This window comes from Somniosus microcephalus, chromosome 11 (genome assembly GCF_052327205.1).
Source record: "Somniosus microcephalus isolate GS21.2 chromosome 11, FLI_Smic_1.0, whole genome shotgun sequence".
Classification (NCBI taxonomy): Eukaryota; Metazoa; Chordata; class Chondrichthyes; order Squaliformes; family Somniosidae; genus Somniosus; species Somniosus microcephalus.
Genome location: NC_140997.1, coordinates 116,335,107 through 116,358,386, shown reverse-complemented (window position 1 = coordinate 116,358,386; position 23,280 = coordinate 116,335,107).

Below are 23,280 nucleotides of genomic sequence, written 5' to 3'. Positions count from 1 at the left end.
AAGTAGTACATCTCTTAAGGTGGAACAGGCTTAAGTTCTCTTAAGGTGGAACAGGTTACATACACCACACTATATCCTTGCTCAGCTTTCTGAGCCACCACCACCTATCCAAAGGAATCCGTCCCTTACATGTCAAACACACACGTTTCCCCTCAGTGACGCTGGCCCTTGTAGCAATGATCTGTACCCTGGGGCACGGGATGGAGGCCTCCCCGCACGTGAACCCGGTCTGGCTGGAGTACTGGGTTGAGTTAGACCTCAGCCACCCTGGCCACCTTCCCTCGTGGAAGTAAATAGCGAGCTCCTCCACACCCCGTTCGCCACCCACTGCGGTAACGATCGGTGCTCTCTCTCCCGAGCACCCATAGATGTGGGAGTTCTCCACGTCTCCTCACTCACCGATGCTCACCCCTACCAGGGCGAGCAGGAGCAGAACCTTTCTCATCCCGATTTCCTTTCTGTAGGGACACACAAACAAAATAGCCATGTCCCGAGAAGGTTCTCTGGCCTGACAGTTATCAAAATTCAAAACTTAAACTTATCCTACACTAAAATTAAACCACTAAATTCCAAAACTATCAAACTGTAAAACACACTTAATATACTTCAGAAAGCTATATACATCCGCTGCCCATCTCCGGACGGCCAGGCTAATTCCTGTTAGGCCTCTGCCTTTTGTGGAATCTGGGCAGCTTGTACGCCTGGGCGTAAGGTGACCTGTGCCACCGGACCCGAAGGGTCTTTCTTAAAAGAACTGGGAGCTTCCCTGAATCCCAGTTAATCGGGGGAGTGTGCCCTCCTGTGCTGCAGCACTCTACCCCTTTCTGTGTGGCTGCCGAGTCCCTATCCTGTCCTGCGGGTTCCCCGCAGCCTGATGCCGCAGGCTGGGGACCCTTCTCTCTCTCTCTGCCCAATGCTACCTCTCCTGTGAGTCCCTCACCTTTGGAGGCTGTAGGCTGGGGATCTGTACCCCTAGACTTGTCCCTGACCTTGGTTTTTCCCTTTCTGTTAAGGGTTCTCCTGGGGCTGGACCGTTTAAATTGATACTTGGGTGACCACGGTAGTTTAGGCTGTGGTATGCGAGGAGATCTTCTTAAGGCTCCGGCTACTGGGAGTGTACGTGAGTCCCACTTAATTGGTGGGAGGGCCTCTCCAGTCACACACGGCACTGCCCCCACCTTTGCGGTCTGTGAGTCTGTCACAGCTGAAGGCTGCTGCTCTCTAGCTTTAACATGCCCTTGCTGGCCGTTCTCCACTCTCAGTCTTGAACAGCTTGCCCTGATTAATGTGGAACCACTTTGTGCGGCGGGGCATCTTAATGGCATAGACCATGGGGCTTCCCTTGTCCACAATGCTGTACAGCCCCATATACAATGGTTTGAAACTTCCCAACCGGGCAAAATTCCTTACCATGACCTGATCTCCTATCTCCCACTCATGGTGCCTGTTGGGTTCTAGCAGCAATCGGTTGCTCCGATGCTGTTTTCCCATGTTGCTAGCAGCCTGCCAGTGAATCTGTTTAAGGTGTTCAAACAGAATCCTGACAAAACTGTCCCGGTTCACCTCTCTGAGCTGGCCTTCCGTGAGCACTGGGGCTAGCACATGGGTGGGGGTCCGCATAACCCTGCCAGTCATCAGCTCATGTGGGGAATACCCCGTGCTTTTTGACTGGCTGACTCGGATCCCCATTCGGACCAATGGTAAGACTTCCACCCACTTCTTGGGTGAGCCTCCCGTCTCCTTGCGCAGCTTCTTTTATAGTGCGGTTTAAATGCTCTACAGGACCCGATGACTGTGGGTTGTAGGCGACGTGCCATTTCCCTTCAATGCCAAGTAGCATGAGGGTCTCTTGCATGACCTGTTCGGTAAAGTGACTCCCTTTGTCAGACTCCACATACTGTGGGAGTCCCCATCGTGAGAACACTTCCCTGACCAGGATCTTAGCTGCACCCAATGCGGTATCTGTACGGCAGGGAAAAGCTTCTACCCACTTTGAGAACACATCCACCAGGACTAGGCAATACTTGTAACCTCCCTGGGCGGTGGGTAGGGGCCCAATGTAATCGACCTGGATTGACTGCCATGGTCTCTCTACCCTCCTGGTGTGTCCCAAAGATACCTTCCTTTTCTGGAGGTCAGGGTTATTGGCAGCACACAACAGACAGCTGGCACAGAACTCGCGGACCTGTTCCCTCAGTCCTGGCTGTTATGTATTGTGTGTTCTGTTGTGTGTTCTCCTCCCACCTGTGGTGGCGCTGTCACAGGAGATAAATGGTTGGGTGTTCTCTGTTAAGTTTTAGCTCTCTTTGTTCGGAACTTTCCAGAACTTCCTTTCCTTCCAATAAAGCACTTCATGTTTGAATCTCTGAGTTCTGAGTCCTAAATTGTGTCTAGGTAGAAAGGTACCGACACAACAAGTGGCAACGAGGAGCGGATGAATCTGTGTATGTTACGGGTGCAGTGAGTAAACAGAAAATTTAATTTGAAACGTGAGATGGTTACTATATTAGGAAACATCGGTGATTTTGATGAAAATGTGGAGCAATGGAGTGCATATACGGAACGTTTTGACTATTTTGTATTGGCGAATGCGGTGGCAAATGAAAAGGTCGTGCCTACCTTTTTGAGTGTAATCGGGCCGAAGACTTTCAATTTACTTCGCAGCCTCGTGCAGCCAGATAAGCCAGGAACTAAAACTTATAAGCAACTAGTGGAAATTCTTGGAGCACATTTTTCACCAAAACCTCTGGTTATTGCTGAGAGATTTAGATTTCACAAATGGAATCAAGAGGAGGGGGAATCAGTGACGATGTTTATTGCTGCTTTAAAAAGGTTGTCGGAACACTGCGAGTTCAAAGAGGTGCTGAATGACACCATTAGAGACAGACTTGTGTGTGGTCTGCAAAATGCAGCCACACAGAAGCGCCTTCTTACTGAGGACAACCTTACTCTTGAAAAGGCAATTGAAGTTAGTGTCTCCATGGAGATGGCGGAAAAGGAGGCTCACCAGTTGAGTTCAACAGGGAGAGTTCACAAGGTGTCATCTGAGCCTAAAGGTGCGCGGAACGGCACATGTTACCGTTGTGGGAAAATGGGCCATCACGCTTGTTAAGCCTGTGTGTTCTAGTTATTGTTAAATAAGAATCACTGCACACAGACCACAAGAATAAATTCAACAGGTCTTTACTAGTCGAAGGTCAGGCTGAACTGCCCAATAAATCATTACACAGCACTTAAATACAGTGTGGTCACCACTGGTATTACAGTATACAGCAGCCAAGATAAAGTAGTGCATCTCTTAAAATAGTTCTCTTAAAGGTGGAATGGTTACATACACCACAATCCTCCCTTTTTAGCTCAACAGTATATATTCCCCATTTAACATAACATAATAACATATATATACAACTTCATGTAAAAACAGTTCACAGATTCAGTCTCTGAGGAGGCCTCCTGATCCGAGACGGATAACGCCTTTCAGGGGTCTCTGGTTCTCGTTGCTGGGGTGACTCATCTAGTTGATCCCCTATGGATAGGACATCATCATCAGGTATATTCACTTCTGAGGTAGATGCTTCAGGTTCACTAACTTCCTCCACGGTTGTCTCTGTCGTAACCATGGGCTCGACCCTTGTTCTCGATCCCACCAGTTGGTCAGCATGATGTCGCATTACGTTTTCACCAACATCTACCGTGTACGTCAGGGGTCCTTGTCTGGCCCGAGTTGTTCCAGATTGCCATTTCTCATTTTTATAGTCCCTGGCTAACACCGGTTGTCCTATTTCAAAACTCCGAGTGGGCTTGTTATTGATATGCTGGAACTGTTTGTTTTCGACTTCCCTCCGCACATTTGGTTTTAACAAGTCCAACCTGGACCGCAACCTCCTGTTATAGAGCATCATGGCAGGACTTTGGTTTGTTGTTGCATGGGTGGCGTTTCGATATGCCAGTAGGAAATTGTCCACCTTGTGTTGCAGTGGAATCTGATCTTCGCTCATGGCCTTTATTGCCTTTTTGAACATCTGTACAAACCTCTCGGCCAGCCCATTCGTAACTGGATGATATGGGGCAGAGGTATAATGTTTCACCCCATTCTTCTTCAGGAATTTCTGGAATTCCTCTGACACGAACTGTGGTCCATTGTCTGAACATATTTGCTCTGGCAATCCATTTCTTGCAAATATCGTTCTTAGCACCGCGATCGTCTTCTCCGAGGTAGTGGTAGTCATTTTAATCACTTCTGGCCATTTAGAATGTGCGTCCACTGCAATTAAAAACATGGAGTCCATGAATGGACCAGCAAAGTCAATATGTACACGTTGCCATGGGGTTGAAGGCCATTCCCATGGATGCAGCGGTGCAATTGGAGGTGCATTTTGGACTTTTTGGCACCCTGAGCAGCTTTTCGTCAGATCCTCTATCTGTTGGTCGATACCCGGCCACCACACATAAGCCCTAGCAAGGCTTTTCATCTTGACTCCCCCCAGATGACCTTCATGTAGTTCTTTTAGAACTCTCTCTCTTAACTTAGGAGGGATAATCACCCTTGTTCCATACATCAATGTTCCCTGACAGATGGACAGCTGTTCTCGTCTTGCTGAGAATGCCGGTAACAGTGGATCACCATGGGCTGGCCATCACTTTACTGTCAATTCGTAGACCCGGGACAGTGTCAGGTCATTCCTAGTCTCCCTTTCAATATTTGCATTGGTGACAGGTAAACATTCGATGATGGTCGAGTGAAATAACTCCACCGGGTCAACCATCGGTGCCTCCTCCTCAGTAGGTAGTGGCAGGCGCGACAGCCCATCAGCATTACCATGCTGCTTTGTACCTTTGAATTCTATCTGATATTGATGTGCCCCTAGGAAAAGGGACCATCTCTGGAGCCTCTGTGCTGTCATCACCGAAACACCCTTCTTAGGGTTAAAAATGGATACCAATGGCTGGTGGTCTGTCAGCAGTGTAAACTTCTGGCCCTGCAGGTAATGATTAAACTTCTTTACTCCCCACACAAGGCTGAGAGCCTCCCTAACTATCTGAGCATAGTTGCGCTCAGCGGAGGTCAATGATCTGGATGCAAATGCGACTGGCCTTTCCAAGCCATTTGGCAACTTGTGTGAGAGTACTGCTCCAATACCATAAGGAGAAGCATCACAAGCTAAACGAATAGGTAGCGTTGGGTTGAAGTGAGCCAACACTTCCTCTGAGGTGATCAATGCCTTGCTTTTGCAAAAGGCCTTCTTACAGTCCTCGCTCCACTTCCATGGTACTTCTTTCTGCAAAAGAGCGTTCAGCGGGTGCAGCACCGTGGATAGATTTGGCAGAAACTTATGGTAATAGTTAATCAACCCTAGGAACGACCTCAACTGGGATACATTTTCCGGAGCGGGAGCCTTCACAACAGCTTCGATCTTGTCAGGTGACTTGTGCAGCCCCTCCTGGTCAATGACATGACCACAGTACGAGATCCGTTTCTGAAAGAACTCACATTTCTGGCGATTAACTCGAAGTCCATATTCCTTCAATCTGGTGAGCACCAGTTTCAAATTTGCAAAGTGTTCCTCATCGTCATCTCCTGTAATCAGGATATCGTCCAAGTAACATTGAGTGCTTGGAATTCCCTGTAATACCTGCTCCATGGCCCTCTGCCAAATTGCTGGAGCCGAAGCCACCCCAAAAACCAGTCTATTATATCGATACAAGCCTCTGTGCGTGTTGATTGTGAGATACTGGCGCGACTCTTCCTCAACTTCCATCTGTAAGTACGCTTGCGCCAGGTCTATCTTGGTGAAGTGTTTCCCGCCAGACAATGAAGCAAAGATATCCTCAATCCGCGGAAGCGGATATTGCACCGTGTGAAGCACCAGATTAACCGTGATCTTGAAGTCTCCACAGATGCGGACCTTCCCCGGTTCCCCTGGCTTGTTACTCGATGAACGCTTCATGACGGGAACAATGGGCATAGCCCACTCACTGCAGTCCACCTTAGACAGTACTCCTGAACGTTCTAGCCCTTCCAGCTCAGCTTCCACAGCAGGTCGTATCGCATAAGGTACCGGTCTGGCTTTGAAAAATTTTGGGTTTGCATGTTCTGCAATCTTGATTTTTGCCGTAATTCCTCCCAGTGTTCCCAGTCCCTGTTGGAACACCTCTTTAGCCTCATCCAATATTCTGGACAATCGTTCAGGTTTGACATCTTTTTTTCCGGAATCTACCGTTATTGCTTTTAGGGAGTGCCAGTCCATATTTATTTTCCTGATCCACTCCCGTCCCAGAAGTGGTGGACCTCCCTCAGGTAGTACATATATGTCCATTCCTTGGTGTTCTTTGCCCTTGTGTACCACCTTGACTTTTATCTTTCCGATGGGGTATACTCTTTGCCCCGTGTATGTCTGCAATACTATCTCCGTATCCCGTAGGGGAATATGTGTGAATAACCTTTTGTAATCTTGCTTATTCATGACCGTCAACGCCGATCCGGTGTCCAATTCCATCTTCACTTGGACTCCTGCTATCTGAAGTGTGACCCAGATAGTTTGTAGGTCAGCTTCCTTACTCACATTGTGAATTCTCAGACTACCCAGTTCCTTGCTGTTGGAGTCTGAATCCGAATTCTGTTCATCCGAACTCTTCTCAGCCACCTTATGTACCTTTCTGCACTTTTCCTGCGGTGACTTTTTGTTGCTGGTCTTCTTTCCTGACCGGCATACTTTAGCTATGTGACCAAGCTTGCCACATTTTCTACATTCCTGATTTTTAAACCAGCATTGGTTCTGATCGTGTGTTGTCTTTCCACAACGATAACATTTCGCTGTACCCAAAGCCATTTGATCTACGCTGAGTACCGCTGCCTTCAGCTGCATTTCCGCAGTGCCTCTCGCTGCGGCTTCGTGCGATGCTGCAATAGTGACAGCCTTATCAAGTGTAAGATCATTCTCTTCAAGCAGCCGCTTTTGTGTTCCTTCTTTCGACAATCCACACACGAATTTGTCTCTCAGTGCCTCTGTCAGTCTTTCCCCAAACTGACAGTATTTCGCTAGCTTACGCAGTTCAATTAAATACTCCGCGTTGCTTTCCTCTTTCAGTTGCGTTCTCGCATAAAATTTAAATCGTTCCGCTAACATCAGCGGTGTGGGGTTCAAATGATTTCTCAGGACAGCAACAATATTAGCGAAAGCCTGATCCGCCGGTTTAGCTGGTGATAGAAGATGCTTCAATAGCCCGTATGTCTTCGCACCCATTGAGTTTAGTAAGGTTAGTGCTTTATCTTCATCTGATATTTTATTTGCCTTACAATAAATCTCTATGCGTTCTACATACGTGGCCCAATCTTCAACATCGGCATCGAAATCATTGATGTTACCATGCTTAGGCATCCTCGCAATCTTCTTGAGAAACAAAAAGAAATTTTTCTTTTCTTTTTTTTTCAAAATGGCGGTTTCCCGCGCTTGTCTTCTTCCCCCGCCTACGAAAATGGCGGCTTCCCGCGTTTGCCTTTCTCCCCCGCTGGCTGTAATGGAGATTGCCGTATTGCTGCGTTCGCCCTCCCCAGCGGTTCTCAAATCGTGCCTCCCAGCCCCTCTTGCAGTCCGGTCCTTTCCCCCGGCTGCGGCTGAGTTCTCCACGGTTTAAAAAATTTTTTTTTTATTATTTTTATTTTCTCCCGCGCCTCGCGGCCTCGGTAGCTGCCCGGCCTTTTTCCCCGGTCGCGGTCGAGCTCTCTCTCGACGCTGTTGCGTCTCCCAGCCCACTTGCAGCCCGGTCTTTTACACCGGCTGCGTTTGCATTCACCGCGGCTCCCGTGCCTTACGCTGCCCCAGTCTCAGCGCCTCTGGCCCCGACTTCTGTCCGGCTCTTTTCCCCGGCCGTGGTCGAGTTCTCCGCCCTTATATCCTCCGTTTTTCCCTCCCCTACTTCACAGCCAACGTGGCCGACTTGCTGCTCGTCGCTGATCGGCTTACCTACCACCGTGGTAGAAGGGATGATCACTGCCTATTGCTGATGGAAGGCTTCGTGTCAGGATTCTTCCTTGCTCTTCAGACCCGAGTCTTTTCTCAGCAGGATGATGAGGGCGGGTGCCTCTTCTCGACGCCCGTTAAACTGCCTTGGATATATCTCTGCCGCAGGGTAAGATCGTCGTCGTCGCCACTGTTAAGTCTGTGTGTTCTAGTTATTGTTAAATAAGAATCACTGCACACAGACCACAAGAATAAATTCAACAGGTCTTTACTAGTCAAAGGTCAGGCTGAACTGCCCAATAAATCATTACACAGCACTTATATACCGGTGTGGTCACCACCGGTATTACAGTATACAGCAGCCAAGATAAAGTAGTGCATCTCTTAAAATAGTTCTCTTAAAGGTGGAACGGTTACATACACCACAACGCTAATGACTGCTGGTGTACGGAGCTGGAATGCCGAAATTGTGGCAAAAAGGGTCACATTGAACGCGCCTGTAGAGGTAAAAAAAGAACAGACAGAGCTGGGAAGCATGGAAGCAAAATGTCTGTATTTGGACAAGAGAGGAAAAAGAGTGTTCATTCAGTGCAGTATGATGGAACAAGCAAAACAGAGGGTAGCGACACCTCTGAGGAGGAAGAGGTGCACATACTGATGGTTGCAGGTGGTTCAAATGGCTACTGGGTGTCACCACTGGTGGAGGGACAATCAGTGCGGATGGAGGTGGACACAGGCGCGGCTGTGTCCCTTGTTTCAGACACTGTCTACAACAAAATGCGAAAGCATCTTACCCTTCAGCCAACAAACATTGTGCTAAAGACGTATACTGGCGAACCTGTGGCCATGAGAGGCGTCATTGAGGTGACAATTAAATTGAACGGACAGACTGCAAAACTGCCACTATATATGGTAAAGGGAAATTACCCATCGCTATTGAGACGTGCGTGGCTAGAGAAAATCATGCTGGACTGGCCTGCAGCCCGCATGATGTCAAAAGGGGAGTCAGGTCTGACTGCAGTGTTAAACAAACATGCAGAACTCTTCAATGGGGAACTTGGGAGCATGAAAAAGATCAGCGTGAGACTGGACATTAAACCTGACAACAAGCTGAAGTTTCACAAAGCCCGACCTGTACCCTATGCAATTAGGCCAAAAGTTGAGGCTAACTTGGAGGCCTTAGTCGAGAATGGAGTCCTGGAGCCTGTGAGCGTGAGCAAATAGGCCACACCCATTGTTCCTGTCCTGAAAAAGGATGGATCTGTTCGAATCTGCGGGGATTTTAAAGTGACTATTAACCCGGTGCTGTCTGCGGAACAGTACCCTCTTCCCCTCATTGATGATCTTTTTACGGGCCTGGCCGGAGGGCAAAAGTTCAGCAAAATAGACTTATGCCAGGCTTATCTACAAATGCATGTCGATGACAAATCAAAGGAGCTGCTGACAATTGTGACACACAAGGGGCTATACAGGTACTGCCGCCTTCCGTTTGGAATTACGTTGGCCCCTGCTCTATTCCAAAGGGCAATGGATCAGATTTTGAGTGGACTGCCAGGAGTCCAGTGCTACCTGGACGACATCCTTGTCACTGGGACAAATGAGGAGGATCATCTTCTGAACTTGGATGCGACACTACAACGACTGAAAGAGTACGAACTCAGAGTTCGTAAAGACAAATGTGAATTCTTTCAGTCTTCAGTTGAGTACCTGGGGCGTGTGATTGACGCTACTGGCCTGCATAAGGCGCCGCCAAAGGTCAAGGCGATCGTGGAGGCCCCAGCACCCCAGAATGTGAGCCAGTTACGTTCATTTCTGGTGCTACTTAACTACTATGGGAAGTTTATTCCAGACTTAGCAACATTGCTGAAGCCGTTACATCAGTTGCTATGTCAAGGCAAAACATGGAAATGGACTGAACTGTGCAACGAAACTTTCGCCCAAGCAAAGGAAGCATTGCTGAATTCGGAGGTCCTGACACACTTCGACCCAAAGCTACCCGTGCAGCTAGCATGTGATGCATCACCATATGGTGTGGGAGCAGTCATATCCCACATCATGCCTTCGGGTGAAGAGAAACCTATCGCCTTCGCATCACGCACCTTGAACAAGGCCGAGAGTAACTATGCGCAGATCGAGCGCGAGGCCTTGGGAATCATTTTTGGAATTCAAAAATTTCATCAGTACCTGTTTGGGAGAAGGTTCACACTCCTGACGGACCACCGTCCATTGACTTCAATCTTCGGGCCCCACACCGGAATTCCGTCTCTCGCTGCAAGCAGGATGCAAAGGTGGGCTTTACTGTTGTCAGGACACACATACGACATCAAATATCGCAAATCAGACTTGCACGGCAACGCAGACGGTCTCTCGAGGCTACCCTTGCCTGTTACTCCCCCAGAGCCTCGTCAGATAGACATCTTCTACTTTAGACAAGTGGAGGGAGCACCTGTCACTGCAGTTCAGGTGCGAAGGTACACCCACAACGATCCAGTCCTGTCTGAGGTAATGGACGATGTCATTCGAGGGAGAGCGATAGGAGATTCTCCTAGTTTGAAACCTTACGTTTCAAAAAGAAATGAGCTCTCCGTCCAGGCAGGTTGTCTTCTTTGGGGACGCCGTTTCATCATTCTGCCACCTCTGAGGGAACCTATACTGCAACAACTTCATACAGGCCACAGTGGGATGGTTCGGATGAAGGAAATGGCAAGAAGCTACTTCTGGTGGCCAGGTCTCGATGGGAATATTGAGGAGAAAGCCAAAACATGTTCCCCATGTCAAAGGGTCCGGAATGTTCCACAGCTGGCAACCCTACACCCCTGGGATTGGCCTGCAGAAGTGTGGCAGCGAGTACATGTGGACTTCGCCGGTCCTTTCGAAGGGAAGATGTTTATGGTGGTTGTGGACGCTCGTAGCAAGTGGCCGGAGGTCGCTGTGATGAGGTCTACCATGGCAGAGAAAACAATTGAGAAACTTGGTGAGATGTTCAGCCGTTATGGCTCACCAGAACAACTCGTAAGTGACAACGGTCCACAATTTGTATCACAGGAGTTTGCAACCCTCCTGCATGTGAATGGTGTCCAACACATCAGGTCTGCGCCCTATCATCCCTCTACTAACGGCCAGGCAGAAAGGTTTGTGCAAACTTTGAAGCACGCCTTGAAGGCATCGCAAGGTCAGGGCTCAATCCACCAACGTCTGAACAGCTTCCTGTTGTCCTACAGGAACGAGCCACATGCCACAACCAAAACTTCCCCCGTTTCGCTCATGATGAAGAGGCAATTGCGGACAAGTTTTGACTTACTCAAACCTCCAAGGGCAGAACAGGTTGTCCATTGTCAACAACAAGCTCAAGTTGAAAAGAGAGAGAAAAGAGCCAAGGAGAGACGGTTTCATCCGGGAGAGCACGTCCTAGCTCGAAACTACAACACTGGACCGAAATGGGTTCCTGCTACGGTGATCACGCAGACGGGCCCTGTGTCTTACACGGTTGAGACTGCTGAGGACGTCGTCTGGAGAAGACACACAGATCAACTGTTGCTAGGAGCAGAGACAGCCACAGAGGCTCCAACGGCTGGTTGGCCTGAACTGTTTCCGGATGATACCGCAAACCAGCATCCTTTGCCACAGTGCTCTTCTCCAACACAGGAAGTCAAAGAGACTGTTCCACCTGTGCAAACTCCTGACTTTCAACTGACACAGGCACCTTCTCCATCCAGGCCTGTGTCAATGCCTACTGCTGTGGAAGCCAGCGATGACCGCCGGTATCCTGTCAGAGAGCGGCGGCCTCCAAGACGCTTGGATCTGTAGGCTTAGTGACTTACCCGCAAGACTGGGGCAGAATAAACCCCAGGGTAAAGTCAGGGTTTGAGGCAGTCTACCTCTACCCTAGGTTCGTTGAGTGCATTGAAAGTAACTTACCTGTTGAGGAATAATGTGGACCTTCCATTTAAGAGGGGAGGAAATGTTATGTATTGTGTGCTCTATTGTGTGTTCTCCTCCCACCTGTGGTGGCGCTGTCACAGGAGATAAATGATTGGGTGTTCTCTTTTAAGTTTTAGCTCTCTTTGTTCGGAACTTTCCAGAACTTCCTTTCCTTCCAATAAAGCACTTCATGTTTGAATCTCTGAGTTCTGAGTCCTAAATTGTGTCTAGGTAGAAAGGTACCGACACAACACTGGTCACCATCCTGCCTGTTCCACCCACTGCCAGGTGGCCTCAGGCCCGGGATGCCCTGCTCTTGAACCCTCACGGGCCAGTTGGAGGAATTCCCTTTGGTGCTGCTGCGGCACTACCCATTGCTCCCCCCTCAACAGCATGCCTTCCTTGACGGTGATGGCTGCTGTACTGTATGGGCCCTCTACTTTCTCCCCTTTTATGAGCGCATTCAAGACAGCTCTGAGGATGGGATCCCGTACCTGGGCCTGCTTTAGGTCTGGGACCAAAGCTACCCCTTGTGTACCTTCCTTGTCCTAGATTGTGGCTTCCGAACCTGTCTGGTAGGGGTCCCAAAACTCTCCTTCCCTAGCTCCCTGCTTGGCCAATTCATCTGCCCTTTGATTTCCCTCCCTCATGGGTTCTGTCTTCGAATGGGCCTTAACCTTATGGATATAGACCTTCCCTTCCTCCCCTACAGCTGTCATGATTTTCTCCAGCAGATGCTTGATTGCCAGGGGTCTCCCGTTGGCGGAGGTGTATCCCCGATGGGACCAGATGGCCAGGTATTCTGTACATGAATTGCACGTGAAAATGCTGTCCGAGCAAATCGTGTATGGGGTAGGGAATTTCTCTGGGTGTGTAACCACGTACACTACCGTGGACTTTTCAGCCTGCTGGGCGCTGGGGAGTTTAATTGCCAGGGCAATGTCTGCCCCTGGGTCATAAACTCCACACCCTGTGAGTTGTTTCCCAGCAGATACTGTGCTGGAACCGTCCACATGGATTTTGTGGCCTGTGGGGCGTATCCTGGCCCGAAAACCTATGTTGACTTCCCATACCCCTTCAATGGAACACCGGTGGGCCATCCCTGGATAAATCATGTTGGCTGCGTGCTTGGGCTCACAGAGATCTTTCACCCTTAGGTCCATCTGGAAGAGAAGCAGGGTCCAGCGAGCAATGCGGGCACTGCTCACAGTCCCATCTTTAATTCTCCCATCTAGGAGCATCTGGGTGGGCGTGTGATGGGTGAGGAGGGTGATGGGCGATGTAGTAACCTGGGAGGTTATGAGTAACCTGATCCACCAGGTGGTGCTGTGGCAATTGGTCTCCTGAGTTAAGTCTGGTCTGTACTGTTGTACTCTTTGTTTTTGCTGCCTCATGGCAGAAGCTTTTATGTGCAAGTGTTGATTAAACCATGTTACGGAGTTAACCTGTGTTCCTCTCCATCTATGGCCACCTCAAGATACCACAGGTGAGGTGCCTGTGAAGATCAATGATCTTTTCACAGCCCAGTGAGTGGCGAGGAGGTGCCTCTCACAGTTGGAATAGCCCTTTTCCACATCCGTGAATCCTGGAGGAGTAAGCCACTGGTCTTAGCTGGCTGCTCCTGGAGCAGCACTGCACTCAGACTGTCCCCGCTGGCTGCCACCTCCAAGAAAAACTCTTTCTCCCCATCAATGGCCCCTAGAGCTGACGCGGTCTGCAGATTTTGTTTGAGTTTTACAAATGCTGCCTCGCAACCCTCATCCCAAACCCACTCCACTCCCTTGTGTAGGAGTCAGAGCAGAGGGGTTGCTGTGTTGGCGTAATCTTCAATAAAATCCCTGCAGTACCCTGTTAGCCCTAGAAAAGATCTCACTCCTGTCACTGTATTGGGGGCTGGTAACTACTGCACTGCTTCCCTTCTGGCTTTATCTATGGCTCTTTCCCCTGCTCGTACAGCCAGCCCTACGAACTTTACTTCCTTTTGGCCGATCTGTACCTTCTTGGGGTTTACCTTAAAACCTTCCTGCCTGAGCAACTCCAGCAGTTCAGCCAGTAGTGGACCGTGTTCCTCTCCTTCATCAGTGACTAGGAGCAGGTCATCCACATACTGGACTAACTGTCGGGGTCGGCTGAAGCCTTTTAAGCAACCTGCCATACACTGGTGGAAGATGCTGGGGCTATTGTGGAACCCCTGTGGTAGGCAGGTGTACTGTTGGCCTTTAAACGTGAAGGCGAACTTGTACTGGTCCTCCCTCCATAGAGGGATGGACCAAAACCCGTTGGAAATATCCAGCACCGTGAAGGTGGTCGCGGAGGCTGGAATACTTCCAATGAGGTCGGCGACAGCTGCGACTGTGGGTGCACAGGCGGGGATGTTCCTATTGAGTACCCGATAGTCCACTGTGGCTCTCCAGGAGTTGTCCGGTTTCCTAACCAGCCACAGTGGAGAGTTTACATGGGTGGCTATCGGTCTCAATACCCACTCTTTGACCAGAGAGGTCATGGCCGTTTCCATGTCTGCCTCCGCCTCTTTGGGGAAATTATACTGCTTTTGTGGTCGGGTCATGGGGTCCCCATCTACACTTACTTCGACCCTGTTCACCCTCCCACTATCGTGCTTGTGAGTGGCAAATGCGCCGAGGTGTGCTCGCACAAATGCCTGGTACTCCACTGGCGTGTTACTGACCATTTGCTCGAGGTCGTAACCCTCCTTGGGTTTTAGGGTACACAAGGTCCCCTTGCCCTGTTTCTCTGGGATAATTGCCACTTCACTTTCTTTGCCAGTGCATGCTCCCCACAGACAGTGGTTCCTAAGATCCACTGGAATCCTGTGGCCTATGATAAAATCAGCCCCCAGGATCCCTTTCCCTTCCTGCTCCCACTTCATTAAAACACAAGTCCACTTGGTGTGGAGTGCTCCCAAATGAATGGACAGTGGGATAGAGAACAAGCCAATCTGCTCGTTACCTGTGAACCCCACTAAGCTGTACGGGACCCCGTTAGACAGAGATGAGGTGGTGGGGTTATCGGAATAGACTATGATGCTCGAAGCTCCCGTGTCTAACAGATAGGTCCCTTTCACTTTTCCCACTTCCATCTTAACAAGCGGTCTTTTCCATACATCATACTCAAGGGGACACAGGTAGACAGGCTGCACTGGCTCTAATCATAAGTCTGTGTTAGCTGGGGCAGATGGAGTTAAAGCACCCGTGGCTGTGGCTACCCTCCCTGGGCCAGCCAACAAAACTCGAAGTGCAGCTACTATCGAATCTGCTGTGGGGGGAGAGGTCGGTGTTCCTGCACTTGTTTGCCCACTTCACCCTGCTGCCAAACCGAGTCAAAACCTGGCGCCACAGGTGGTGGTGGTGTGCACTCCTCCCTGTCCTCCCTACAGATTGCTTGTCCCTCCTGCTGCCCAACCGAGTTGTTCCCCGGCGCAACAGGTGACGTCTGCACAGTTTCTACTTCTACTTCAGGTCTACCCGGGCCGCACCTGGGCTCACTAGGCATACCATGCCTTTTGCCCTGGACAGAGCAAGTTTTAAACTGTCGATCTGCTTTTGACTGGGGCCGTGATCTCCCGCTTCAAAATCCTTAGTGCTTGCTACTTTATAAGCTGTCTGCACGTCTCTGAACTTTTCCTCCTGTTCTTTTAACTGTCTGATTAGGCGAGCGTTCTCCTCTTTCAGTACTAGTTCATTGCTTTTTGCTTCGGGGACTTGACACCGAAAATACTCATGCCTGATCCTGTGTTTCTCTACCAGCTGTAACTTCTCCTGACGTTGGGCTTGTAATTCCTGCAATAGTCCTTCCCCTGCTATAGCTCTTGCCTGAGACAGTTTGGCTGCCTCCTGCAGCTCTGCTGTCAATGCTTTAACATGCTGACCTAAAAGCTGGATCTGTTGTAGGGCGCAGACCAACAAGATGGCCTTCTCTACCGACTTCTTATGATCCTTGCTCTCAGTCCATTTGGCTGCAGCGTTCATGGGACGCTCAGCACCCAACAGACTGGTCACCCATTTCTTGGTGTCGAGGAAATTAACTATCAGACGGGGACTTCGAGGTTCGCTTTAGGAATTTATTACATGATATCACGGAGAGTCTGCAGCAGTCCCTACTGCTCACCAGCACTCTAAATTACTAATGTACAGCGCTCATAGTTATACAGCAAGGTAAACAACTTCATGTGATTAGCTTACATTAAATTTCAACATATGGTTTCATAGGTTCCATTGTTCTCAAGAAACAGATTAACATGTTCACATTTTATCACCAGATGTCCTAAGCCAAAAGGTCAGCTTGACTTTATTATGGCAGTCAGCAGTTCTTTTAGTTTTAACTAGTTTAGTGTCCTTTGTTCAATTAGTAAAGTGGTCAAGTATCCCAGCATGCCTTAATGTTTAATACGTTTTCTCCCACAATTCCCTCCTTGTTGATCTTTACTGATCAACACTGCTTTACGGCATTGTATTCAGTTCGTTTTCATAGGGAGGATAATATCCCTTTGGGAAAGGACGCATTTTTAGACAATCTTCTTCATCATAGTCATCCTGGTTTGCTCTTTTTCTTTCCTTTCTCTCTAGTACTTTCATAGCTCTTTTTACAGATGCTACTGATTCTACTGTTTGCGCTAACAGATATCTCACTCTTATCCACATTATACAAATTAATATAAATAAAACTCCTGTCACTACACAAATTATAACCATCGGGTGAACAAACAATTCCAACACTGTGGATGCTTTAGGTGACCATCCTTTAAACACATCCCACCAGTGGTGTACCGTCAAATCTGTTATTTGCGTAGCTATTTGAATCAAACCTTGCTCATCATAATCCATCACTGCTTTTAAATGGTGCAGATCTCTTCCTCTTTTCGCTAAGGCTTCTGCTATCTTTTCATTGTTTTTCAAAAATTTTGTCAGATTAGCCAAATTAACTGTAGGGGGGGCATTTTCTATCCCCAATACAGTTCTTCTTTGCATTACCGTAGCCCATTTTCCCAACTGATATGTCTTGTTGGTATGTGGGTCAAACACAGTATAAACATCTTTTATGCAAGTGTTTAAAGGGGGCCTTTTGAAAATCCCGTCTACATATATAGGCCAGGCACTGCTAATACACAGATAGTTCTGGCCTATCTCATGCAAGGTAGTATCATTACAAGGTTTCAAATTCCAAATGCATGTACCTCTACTATGTTGTAATGAGCAAGGTTCATATATAGGGGTATGCAATGGGCATAGTTTTCCAAACGGCCAATCTTGGCAATCCGAGGCATCGTGGGTCTTATTCCCCTGATCTATCCATTTACCATGAAATTCGGGATACCAAAAGTTTTCTCCAAACAGTTGGGGCAATACCAAGAACTGACACCAGGTTTTGGCTTTTGTCACATTTACCACTTTCATTGTAAAATTACATCCCTTAAGGTCACATTTAGTATATCTTCGATCAGGTTTTACTTCTAGATTATTTCCTTCAAATCCGAAAATTCTCATCCAACTAGGAGCATGTCCTGACATAGCGATTCGCTTTAGCTCAGCCCTCAGTGACTGCGTGGTAATTTCTTTAAACATACATTGAGTATGATTATTGACTTTCTCTTGTCCCTTTGCAACATTCTCTTGTTCCTTTTCTACCTTATTTACTTGCTTCCAACTCATTGTATCTGATATCCACTGTGTTGTGGCGACACGCCACCACTGGACATAATCCGCTCACGGCGGCCCAGACAGTCTAAGCAGAAGCCCCCAGCCGGGGGCCCTTTCCTCCAGCAACTTGTTTCCCGCAGGGACAGGCTGCCGGGAGCACTTCCTGCCTGGGAAGTATTTAAGTGGATGCGCGGGCTTTTCTAGTTCCTGTTTGTCATGTGGTTGGAATAAAGCAGTTGAGTTTTCAATAGCTCTGGTCTCGACTCCCACGTTTGCCGCGGTATCTCAACACTGGTGACCCCGACGCTCAGGACGAATCCTAAGCTAGCATGGTGGATACAAACGCAGTCACGGTTAAATTACCAGACTTTTGGGAGAACCTCGCCGAAGCCTGGTTCGTTCAAGCTGAGTCCAGATTCCGGCTGAAAGGCATTACAGTCGACGCCACGAAGTACGACTACCTCGTCGCCTCGCTCACCTACGCTACAGTCCCCAAGGTTTGGGCAGCGCTGCAGAATCCACCAACGGAGGGCAAGTACGAGCATCTGAAGGCTGCGCTACTTAAAAAATTTCAAACGTCCTCTTACCAGCGCCACTGCCAACTCCTGGACCTCCCCGGCCTTGGTGACGCTTCACCATCAGACCTGCTTTCCCACATGCTGTCCCTCTCAGACGACAAAAATCCCGGCGCCCTTTTTCGCACGCTTTTCATTCGGCAGCTCCCCGCCAGCATCCGCCCGCTCATTGTGGAGTCTGACTCCACGGACCTGAATGATATAGCCGAAAAGGCCGACCGGCTGCTCTCTGCACAGGCCGCTCGCGATGTCGCGCCCGACCTCACGGCAACGACCACGCGGTTTCCCCGGGCCGCTAGGCCCGACCGCCCTACCACTCCGGGTCACTGCTACTACCACACCCGTTTTGGCGCTAGGGCTCAACGCTGCACGCCACCGTGTACCTTAAAACACCCTCCCGCACCGGCCCCTGCGATGGCCGCGGGGCAGAAGGAGCCCCTACTGTACGTCACTGACGACAGAACCAACCGCCGATTTCTGTGCGACACAGGGGCCCAGCACAGCATCACCCCCGCCTCCGCCCTCGAGATCCAACGCGGCACACGGGGTATCACACTGGCTGCAGCCAACGGCTCTGAAATCCGCACATATGGCACCCGCATGGTCACGCTCGACCTCGCGGGCCGCCGCTACCGCTGGGAGTTCCTCACAGCCAAGGTCCTCTGCCCACTCATCGGCGCCGACTTCCTACGCGCCCACGGCCTCCTTGTCGACATTCCGAGGCACCGCCTCGTCGACATCAACACTATGGCCCCCATCCCCGGCGCCTTTACCCCGGCCCGTTCGGCCGGCCTGACGACCCACTGCCTCGCCAGAGCCACGGACGACTACTCGGCACTCCTAGCTGAGTTTCCCGCCCTCACTAACCCGACCTTTTCGGCCAAAGCCGCCAAGCACGGTGTGGAACACTATATCCCCACCACCGGCCCCCCAGTTTCTGCCCACGCCCGCAGACTCAACCCGGCCAAGCTGGAAATCGCGCGGGCCGAGTTCACCAACATGGAACAACTCGGCATCATCCGCCGCTCCAGCAGCCCTTGGGCCTCGCCCCTCCACATCGCCCCCAAGCCCGGCGGAGGCTGGCGCCCTTGCGGGGACTACCGCCGCCTCAACGACGCCACCACCCCCGATCGATACCCAGTGCCACACATCCAGGACTTCTCGGCCCGACTGGCCGGACGAACCGTCTTTTCCAAAGTCGACCTGGTGCGCGGTTACCACCAAGTCCCCGTACACCCCGCGGACATCCCCAAAACAGCCGTCATCACCCCATTCGGCCTGTTCGAGTTCCTGAGGATGCCCTTCGGCCTCAAGAATGCAGCACAGGCTTTCCAGCGCCTTATGGACTCAGTCCTCCGGGACCTGAACTTCCTATTCGTCTATCTAGACGACATTCTCGTGGCCAGCTCCTCCAAACAGGAACACCTCGAACACCTTCGCATCCTGTTCGGGCGCCTAGCCCAACACGGGCTCATCCTCAGCCCGGCGAAGTGCCAATTCGGCCTAACCGAGATCGATTTTCTCGGTCACCACATCACCCCTGCTGGGGCCGTCCCCCTGCCCAACAAGGTGCAGGCCGTCCAGCAATTCCCCCACCCCACAACCATCAAGGGCCTCCAGGAGTTCCTCGGGATGGTGAACTTCTACAACAGGTTCATCCCCAGAGCCGCAGCCCTCATGAAGCCCCTATACGACTCCCTCCGAGGAAAATCCGGCAAGATGGACGTAGCCTGGACCACTGACACGGCAGCCGCCTTCGACGCCACCAAAAATGCACTCGCCGACGCCACTCTGCCCGCGCACCCGAGGGCCGATGCCCGGGTCGCGCTCACCACCGACGCCTCCGACCACGCGGTCGGGGCCGTGTTCGAGCAGTGGGTCAATGGCGCGTGGCAGCCACTTGCCTTCTACAGCCGCCAACTGCGCCCCCCGGAGGTCAAATACTCCACTTTCGACCGCGAGCTTCTCGCACTCCACCTGTCGGTCCGCCATTTCAGGTTCCTCCTGGAAGGCCGCCCCTTCACCGCGTATGTGGACCACAAGCCACTCACATACGCGATGGCCAAGCACACCGAACCCTGGTCCGCTAGGCAGCAACGCCAGCTCGCGGCCGTCTCCGAGTTTACTACGGACATTCAGCACGTCTCCGGTAGAGACAACGTGGTCGCCGACTGCCTTTCCCGTCCCGCCGTCTGTGCGAATCACCTCGCGGTCGACTATGCACAACTAGCAGCGGCCCAGCTCACGGACCCAGACCTCCTCTCGGCGGCTACCAGCCTGCCAGGGCTACGCCTAGCCAAGGTCGCGCACGGGCCCGAAGCCACGGCAGTCACGTGCGACGTCTCACTTGGCCAACCCAGGCCGGTTGTCCCTGAGACCTGGCGCCGCCGCGTCTTCGACGCGCTCCACAGGCTCTCTCACCTGGGTTCCCGCGCATCCGTCAAACTCCTCTCCAAGCGCTTCGTCTGGCGCGGCCTCAGCAGAGATGTTCGGACTTGGGCCACCTCCTGCCTCGCCTGCCAACGGGCTAAGGTACAGCTGCACACCAAAGCACCCCTGGGAGACTTCGAGGTACCCAGCCGCCGCTTCGACCACGTACACGTCGACATCGTCGGTCCCCTGCCGCCATCGCAAGGCCAAACTTATCTCCTCACGATGGTCGACCGCTACACACGCTGGCCTGAGGCAGTGCCGCTGACCTCCACCACCACAGCCGACATCGCCAGGGCGTTCGTTAACACCTGGGTTGCGAGGTTCGGCGTACCGGCCGACATAACCTCCGACAGAGGCGCCCAGTTCACCTCCGAACTCTGGACGGCCACAGCACGCAACCTCGGGGTGACGCTCCACCGCACCACGGCGTACCACCCGCAGGCCAACGGACTTTGTGAACGCTTCCACAGGTCACTCAAGGCCTCACTCCGCGCCGGCCTGCAGGACAGTAACTGGACTGACCGCCTACCGTGGGTGCTACTCGGCCTACGCACCACGGTCAAGGAAGACCTCCAGTCCTCGGCAGCGGAGTTAGTCTACGGACAACCGCTGCGCGTCCCAGGCGAATTCCTTCCGGAGCCTACCAAGCCTTGGTTGGCCGACCAGCAGCGGCTCGACTCTTTCTCTTCCGCTCAGCAGTTCGCCCCACTTCCGGTCAACCGACACGGCGAACTCGCACCTCACGTCCCGCCAAATTTACAGCAGGCGCGCTTCGTCTTCGTGCGACACGACGCACACCGTGGGCCCCTGCGACCCCCGTACGACGGTCTGTACGAGGTACTACAATCCGGGGACAAGGTCTTCAAGCTGCGACTCGGCGACAGGGTCGAGACAGTCTCCATCGACCGGCTCAAACCAGCACACACAGAACCAGGGGAACAGGTCCCCGTGGCCCAGCCTCCAACTAGAGGCCGTCCCCCCGGCAAGCCAGCACAGCCGGCGGCGAACCGCCCGACCCAACCAACCAGACCAGCGACCACTCAGAGCCGCTGCGGCAGAACCATTAGACCACCGTCACGACTCGTCCACTCCTCCTAAGCGGATTCTGGGGGGAGCTCTGTGGTGACACGCCACCACTGGACATAATCCGCTCACGGCGGGACAGACAGTCTAAGCAGAAGCCCCCAGCCGGGGGCCCTTTCCTCCAGCAACTTGTTTCCCGCAGGGACAGGCTGCCGGGAGCACTTCCTGTCTGGGAAGTATTTAAGTGGATGCGCGGGCTTTTCTAGTTCCTGTTTGTCATGTGGTTGGAATAAAGCAGTTGAGTTTTCAATAGCTCTGGTCTCGACTCCCACGTTTGCCGCGGTATCTCAACAGTGTTAACATTGCTGCTGTCAGTCCATTGTCCCAAGCATTTCTTAATTTTATAGCATCTCCTGTCAGCCCTCCTACTTGCTGTATTTTATTCTGCAATGTTTCAATATCTATTGCATTAAGGGCTCCCATACCAGTTCCAACTCCTCCCAAGACCGTTGCTAAGTCCCTTCTCCTTCTCCCGATCCTAACTCTCTTATTCAATTTGGCTTGTATAGTAGTAATATTACATCCAGTATCTTTTTTATCCTCATATTGTACCTGTACTGTCAAATTTAGAGTATATGGGGAGATCAAGACCGGGGTACAGGTAGAATGCAATCTTTGCAAATGGTCCATAGGACTTTCTATCTGTTTCGTTTTCTTTGCAAAGAATGTTTCCCCATACCAGTGAGGTCTTCCTTCTATAAGAGTTGCATTCACGCTTCCTTCTATAAGAGTTGCATTCACGCCTGACCGTCTTTCAAATATATCGGTTGTTCCATGTCTCCGGTTCTTGTGTCATTTTTATACCATTTCCATAATTTAGTATAATTGTTTAGTATGTCAGTGTCATTCTCTATCCTACAACTTATGTTCATTCCTTTTTCCCATTTTATACTTAGAGTTATATTAGATCCTTGGCTAAATACTATTTTATCCATCCCAGATTTCATTTCGAACATCCCACAGGCTTCGCAATTAATCGTCCAATTAGCAATTACACAAATGGTACTGTAGTGTATGTACCCGTCTACCTTTAAGGGAACTATTGAATGTAACCGTTCACCTTTAAGAGAACTACTTTAGGTGTGGCACTATTTGTTTGGCTTCTGTATACTGTAATACCGATAGTGACCACACCAGTATATAAGTGTTGTGGCAGGATTGCTGGGGCAGATTCGCCCGGACCTTCGAATAGTAAAGACCTGTTTTGTTTGTTACTTCTGAAGTCTGTGTATTTATTAACTGCACAACCCACAGACTTTACAGTGGCGACGAGTCCGATCGTACCCTGCGGCAAGATTACCAAAGCAAGAAGAGCGTCGAAGAGAGGCAACCGCCCTCGTCGTGCTGCTGGAAGAAAACACGAGGCTGCAGCAGGAGAAAGGTGGACGACTTTAGCAACAAAAGCTTCCATTAGCAACAGGCACTGACTACCCTTCTACCACGGTGCGGAGTGAGCCGATCAGCAGGGAACAAGGCGGCCGAAGAGACTGTGAGTAGGGGAAGGTGTAGAAGTATCCGGAGGATAAGGGCAGAGCACTCGACCTCGGTCGAGGGGGAGCTGTGCCGGCCAAAAGTCGGGTCCAACGGCATCGGGTGACAGCCGGACCGCGATCGGCGGGAAAAATCCGGGCAGCGACCGCAGCCACGAAGCGC